Genomic DNA, 7235 nt, shown 5'->3' with positions numbered 1-7235 from the left:
CTTTTCCTCATCTTGAAATGTGTGGACTGATAATTAGCTGTTGCATGATACTCTAAATGACAAATATCTTCTACTCATTACAATAGCATATTTCCATGCTGTTTGGCTAAGTGGAAGCAGATAAAATTTGTTCCTCTATTAGCTGTAAAATCTCCAAATTCATGAGCAGCTGAGAAAAAAAGAAAAGAAATTCAAACTAGTTTAGACATGTTATAAATATATATATTTGCTAATTAAAAAATGTAAGACTACTTTATGTTACAACAATGGACAGCATCTTTAAAGTTGATTTCAATGCAATCACAAGAAATATTTTTTTCTCTACAATTAGGCCTGCTTTAATGATTTTTTTTTATGTAAATAAATTTTATGCATAGGATTAAATATAACATGTACTTAAGGAGATTTTTTACCTATTATTTCACAATTACAAGTAATTTAAAGTGATACATGTATTGATAACACAATGTTATTGGAGAAAGTAAAAAAAAAATCTCACTTGTAGTAGATCCCTTTCAATTTGAAAGTTAGTGACAATCAAATCAGGTTTGTGGAAGTAGTATGCTCCTTAAGTAAAAAAACAAACAAAAACAACGAAAAATGCATTATAAAAAGTTTTCGCTTTAAAGAAAATTTCTCTTGGGTGACTTGAGTAGAAAGTAATAGAAATATGAACTTCATTTAGCAATATGCTCACACTAAGCAGAAGTGGTTTTTACTAGTGAAAATTGTCTGTCCAAATAAGCTATTGAAACTACTGTTAGCTTCACATGATATGAACTGTAAAGTTTGACAGTTCTTCATCTAAGACTTTTAGGTACCGGTATTATCTATCAAGAGCAGGGTAAAACAAGGATGGGTTTTGGCCATCAACACTATTCGGAATTGTTTCGTCTGTACTCTCATAGCGCCTTGGAAGATGGAGTAGGCCCTATATATCCACAGTAGATCGGATGGAAGGCTTCTTAAACTGGCTTGACCAAAACGAGGAAACTACATAACCTGATTAGGGAACTGATGTTTGACGACGATGCTGCTCTCACTACCTTTCGCAGTAATTATTACAAAGGCTAGTCAATACTTCGACAGCTGCAGATCAATAGTTCAGTCTTACAATAACTCTCACCAAGACAGAAAAAGGGCATAAAAAGTCAACATCATCAAACTCCATTTGAGTGAGGGCTTGAGAGGCTCAAATCTTCTCTTGCAAAAGCCCTGGACAGAAACCCTGCTGTATTGCGTAGTGCATACATGTCACCATACAGATTGAGAATTTTTTGTTCTGACCTGTTGAGACGGAGATCAGCAAGTCTGGGGCAGTCAAACAGAAAATGAGGCACGGGGGCACCAGGATTCGAAATTTGGCTATAGCCGTGAGAAACATGAGGCAACAGGACAGTGGCCTGTCCTGCACCGTGTTATAATAACTTGCCATAAAACATCACAGAATGTACTTTTTCTATTTTATCAACGACAGCATCTAAATGCCAAACATACTTTTCTTACATTTTTCAACTCGGAGAAAACTTTACATCTAGACTTATTACTTTTACTTTAGGCCTACACATAATATAGGACTTTTTTACAACTTATAAACGAAAGGTCATTTTAGCCTATTATAGTAAGAGCATATAGATCTAAATGTACCGGGTTATCCTTCTGAATAAGTCTTATTATTTGGTTTATATATATATATATATATATATATATAGGCTATGCTCTCACAAGAACCTCAATTCAATCAATGTCGTAAACAAGAAAATACACGAAATACAGGCTTGGCTAATTAGTCTATATTGGCTAAGAAAATCAGCTATAAAGCTTTACAGTTATAGATCTAAGTCAGAAATTGATTTGTGCACACTCACCTCTGTAACATCTTCTTTAACAATTCAGTTTCCATTCATGATTTGCTGTAAAAGTGGTGGTAAAAATCTTCGAGAATGGTTTCTTTATACGTAAAAAAAAATCTACCGGAAGTCAATTTACCACGCAACCAAGGACGCCTCCGTGAACGGGACTTGTTTATTGAAAAATATAGGCTTAGTGCGTAGAGTTGGCAGTCCATGTAATATATAGTCTATGCTCCAAATCAAATTTACATATCCCGATTCACTAACACAATAGAAAAAAAAACAATCCACAATCAAGAAATACAAACTCATAACTCCCCTGTTAACACACCAACACACCCCTCAGGTCAGTTTCCCTCCAAGCACAAACACAACTCAAAAGGTTTTTCACGTGGGAAAACAAAGGGTCAGTCTGGGGGGGGGGGGGGGGAACACGTTTACAACAGTATTATGTTATTTTTAAAATTATTTCCATATAAATTCTGAAATATTTTATTACAAGTTTTTGTTACAAATGGCATCCCCAATAACGCAAAAAGGGCATTTCCACTCACAAGAGATGGCATTTTTAATTACGCATGGATTGCATCTTGAGTATAAGGCTTCTGGAACGCTTCAACTAAGGTGCCAACGCTTCATAATGGTCATATGTTGGCAAGGCTACAATAGCAACAACCATGTTCAGCTGGAGGCCGGTGTGGACAGTACAGAATCACTAATTATTATTCAACAGCTGCGCTGGGGTCGCACACGTATCCGCAAGGGAGAAGAGCGCGTGCCAAAGGTGAAATTCTTTGCTGATCTTTTGCAGGACGGGGAAACAGAGATAAGTGCTATAAAGATCAACTCAGGCGCCTTTTTGCCCTCACTAGCATAGAGGAAAGTAACTGGCAGTATATGGCCTCTGAAAGAGATAGTTGGAGAGCTCTCATAAAAGCCGCGGGACACACATTCGAAACCCAAAGAAAAACACTTTTTGAAGACTGACGCAGAAGACGAACAAAAATGATAAAGAATCCAAACGAACAACGGCTTTGCCTGCATCGGCTATGGAAAAATATCCAGGTCGCAACTGGGTTTTCCATAGCCACGTGAAACCCTTGATTTATCCTTAATCTTCGAAATCGAAGACATTACTATAATCGTTATTAGGAGATATTTTTTTTAAACGGTACACACAACGTCCCCAGTAAGCAAGATATGACCTTTTCTTTAGGGTGTTGTTTATTGTATGTTCTGGATTTGTTAAAGTTGCATGCTGGCTACCATTGAAACACACAAACACACACACACACACGAGATGGCGTTCAACACACACACGTGATGGCTTTCAACACACACACGTGATGGCTTTCAACACACACACGTTATGGCTTTCAATACACACACGAGATGGCGTTCAACACACACACACACGTGATGGCTTTCAACACACACACGTTATGGCTTTCACGACACACACGAGATGGCGTTCAACACACACACGTGATGGCTTTCAACACACACACGTGATGGCTTTCAACACACACACGTGATGGCTTTCACGACACACACGAGATGGCGTTCAACACACACACGTGATGGCTTTCAACACACACACGTGATGGCTTTCACGACACACACGAGATGGCGTTCAACACACACACGTGATGGCTTTCAACACACACACGTGATGGCTTTCAACACACACACGTGATGGCTTTCAACACACACACGTGATGGCTTTCACGACACACACGTGATGGCTTTCAACACACACACGTGATGGCTTTCAACACACACACGTTATGGCTTTCACGACACACACGAGATGGCGTTCAACACACACACACACGAGATGGCGTTCAACACACACACGAGATGGCTTTCAACACACACACGAGATGGCGTTCAACACACACACGAGATGGCTTTCAATACATACACGAGATGGCGTTCAACACATACACGAGATGGCTTTCAATACATACACGTTATGGCTTTCACGACACACACGAGATGGGGTTCACCACACACACACGAGATGGCTTTCAACACATACACGTTATGGCTTTCACGACACACACGTGATGGCGTTCAACACACACACACAAGATGGCGTTCAACGCGCACACGTGATGCCTTTCAACACATACACGTTATGACCTTTTTTTTATTATTTTGTGTATTTTATTTGTATACTGTTATTGTTTGTAATGGCAATTGCGCTTTGTGGCAAAACAAATACAATTATTGTTTAATTGTTAACACACAAGCGATGACATTCACCAGACACACGCGATGGCGTTCAACACACACACACACGTCATGGCTTTCAACACACTCACACGTTATGACTTTCAACACACACACGTGGTGTCTTTCAACACACACAAGAAATAATGACAACGCTATGATAGACAAACAAACAATAAGGTACTTCCGTACTGCTAAACTACGATAATAAACCATTTAAGTTATCTTTACAATAAATTACAGACATTTCTTCCATAGATTACATCATTACATCCTACGCGAATCCGTGAGCTAAATCTAGTCTAGTATGTTACAATTAGAGACTTCAACTTTGCCAAGTCGCTGGTTTTACTGGTTGATTCATGCAACATGTTCCATGCACTAATGACATGAGGGAAGCAAGCGGACTTGCACAGTCTGTCCCAGCATATGGAATAAGAAATGTGAATTTATCTTAGTCTCTTTCTGAGTATTTTATTGGGTTGTATTTTGTATTTGTTAATTATGGTTTAATGTATTACGTATCAATGTCATTTGTCCTAAAGTGAAGGGTATATATAAATATGTTGGCTTCCTTCAGTTGTAGAACGACTATGGTTCATCTCGAACACTTTTTCATGTGGCTGTGGAGCCCTACTTTGGAGAGACACTCTCGTCCAGAAATATCGCAGGTAAAGATGGCTTTCGCTTCGGTGATAGAGTAGCTGGCCATTTTTCGCATTGTACGTTTTTCTTTAAGAGCTGAGGCCCATGTTCTTTCGCTGTCCGTAGCTTTCTTGGTCACTGTCTCTCTCCATCTGTTGCGGTCTAGAGCTATGTCCTCCCAATGGTCAGTATTGATGTTCACTGATTTGAGGTCCTGTTTTATTACATCTATGTAACGGAGGTGGGGGCGACCAGTTTTTCTTGAGCCAGTCGCGAGTTGTCCGTAGAGGATGACTTTCGGGATGCGATTGTCCTCCATCCGGAGAACATGTCCAAGCCAACGCATGCGGCGTTGTCTGAGGACTGTAAAGATGCTGGGAATACCTGTTCGCGCCAGGATCTCAGTATTGCATGTGATTGTCAAGATCCTTCGGAGACATCGCAAATGAGTTTAGTTTTCTCTCTTGCTTTGCGTAGGTGGTCCATGATTCACTGCCATACAGTAGCGTATTTATAACGCATGCCTTGTAGACTTCCATTTTGGTCACTGTAGTGAGCTTTTGGTTTTCCCAAACTCTTGACCTGAGTCTAGCGAATATTTGTTTAAATATTCGAATAGTTAATGAGGTACAACGCGTACCCCCTCCAAACTTTTCACGTACCGGTACCCATGAGGGTACGCGTACCATTCCCCCCCCCCCACACACACACACACTTTGGGAAACACTGATTTATACCAAAACCGTTCCCATTCTTTTTCTTACATTACCACATTTCTTCACATCGTTGTCTTTCTTTTTCTATCTTACTGTATTTTACTGTACTTTCTCCTGTACTGGACACTCTATACATTAATGACATAAGAAGCATCTATGACTCAGTTAATGTAAATGTGGAATGGTGCGAATGCGTGTTGAAAGGAGAGGAGAACCAAAATGGAGGAATATAAAAAAAAGGTGTTTACAGTGTTGATTAAGATTAAATTATTTATAAACTATGACTTTGTCGTTTTGGTGTTGGTGTATTGCTAAGTAGTAACAATCGGTCTTATTTCAGAAGACGAAACTCAATAGCGAAGCTCGATAGAAGAGTTTACAAACTGGTGCACTGACAACTTTCTAAAACTGAATGTCACAAAAACTAAAGAACTTCTAATAGATTTCAGAAAGAAATGATACACGAGCTGCAGATAAAGACAACATCAAAACAACAAGTGAAGTCGTATAAATATCTAAGCGTCATCATTGATAACAAGCTTTCATGGGAAGACCACCTTGAAACTCTGACAAACAGCCCAGCGGCTATTGTTCCTATGCACAACTTAAAAGCTTTAAACAACACAAGAAGGTCCTAGATCATTTTTACGGCGCGACTAAGCAAAATCTGATAAAATTTTTGCAACCATTTGTCGTTCTCTAATTCAGGGAGATAATGTTGTTTTTTTTTCATGTTGGAATGTATTTATTCCATTCATTCACAAAGAACAACGTTTTAGCACTTGATTGTGTCGGAATACTGAGTCTCCATTTCGTTTCAGAATTCTTTAAACTGACGATGGTAGTGTACTTTTGACAAGAAGCTGTTATTGATTACCAAATTCATGACTTAACTATTTCAGCCGGAAATGTTTGGGCACAAAGCTCTACTTAGTCTATTATGTGGTGAAACGTAAGAATTTCGTGGTTTATTTTGCTTCGAAGAATCGTTGTTGTCCCTTTTTTTTTCCAATTTTAAAATAACTTGTAAAACATTTTCACCTACGACTTTGCTACGCAATTATTCTGTTCTAAAGTTACACCAGTGACAAATAAACAAGTTTGATTTTAACTATATGACCGTGAAGAGCTTGCGTTAAGTGTAAATACAAAACTTTGAAAAGATAATTCGCTTCTAACACATTTACTTAGAACAACAAACTGTAACTCTCAGCTAAAGCACGTGGTGATGTCGCCAAATTGTCTTGCGTCGGAAGCGAATAAAAAACCTACATAGAAACATCCGACGGCGGCGTCATTCGAGAGCTTCGGACGGACTGATGACAGTGACGATGCGTGTCACGGGGAAGGGGTGCTGTGAAAAACGAGTACAAGTGACTCACTGACATAGGTCGGTGCCTAATCCTCGTTAATCGATTCAGAACAATTTTTAAATGTTTTTTTTTCCTCGATAATATAAAAAGATGATGCAGTTTCACATCGAAATAGCCGCATGTGGCTCGCCAGCCGCAGGTTGCCGACCCCGGGTTTAGGTCAATGATGGGCTAACTACGGCCCTGGGGCCAAATCCAGCCGCCGAGAAGTTCCATCCGGCCCGCTACACGTTTTGTTTTCATAATAAAAAAAAAAGATTTTTAAGTAGGCCTACGAGTTAAAATATTATAATTTTTTTAAAAATCTGTAATTAAAGATTTTGCATGCATGCATTCCTTGAAAGGGCCAGATGTTTTAATTAAATTTGTGGTGGATCTAGGAATTTTGAAAGTACCTGTATCAAGAATATGTA

At 39.0% G+C, this 7235-nt stretch overlaps 1 long non-coding RNA gene across 1 annotated transcript; it reads right to left on the bottom strand.

Moving 5' to 3' along the window:
- Window positions 1-31: 31 nt before the first annotated feature.
- Window positions 32-2079, bottom strand: LOC129923166 (uncharacterized). The gene is made up of 3 exons (XR_008775102.1): window positions 1869-2079; window positions 500-567; window positions 32-169 (listed from the first exon to the last, which is right to left on the bottom strand). It is a non-coding gene; the product is annotated as an uncharacterized LOC129923166 (long non-coding RNA).
- Window positions 2080-7235: the final 5156 nt, after the last annotated feature.

This window comes from Biomphalaria glabrata, chromosome 15 (assembly GCF_947242115.1).
Source record: "Biomphalaria glabrata chromosome 15, xgBioGlab47.1, whole genome shotgun sequence".
NCBI lineage: Eukaryota > Metazoa > Mollusca > Gastropoda > Planorbidae > Biomphalaria > Biomphalaria glabrata.
This window is presented reverse-complemented; position numbering and strand designations above follow the sequence as displayed.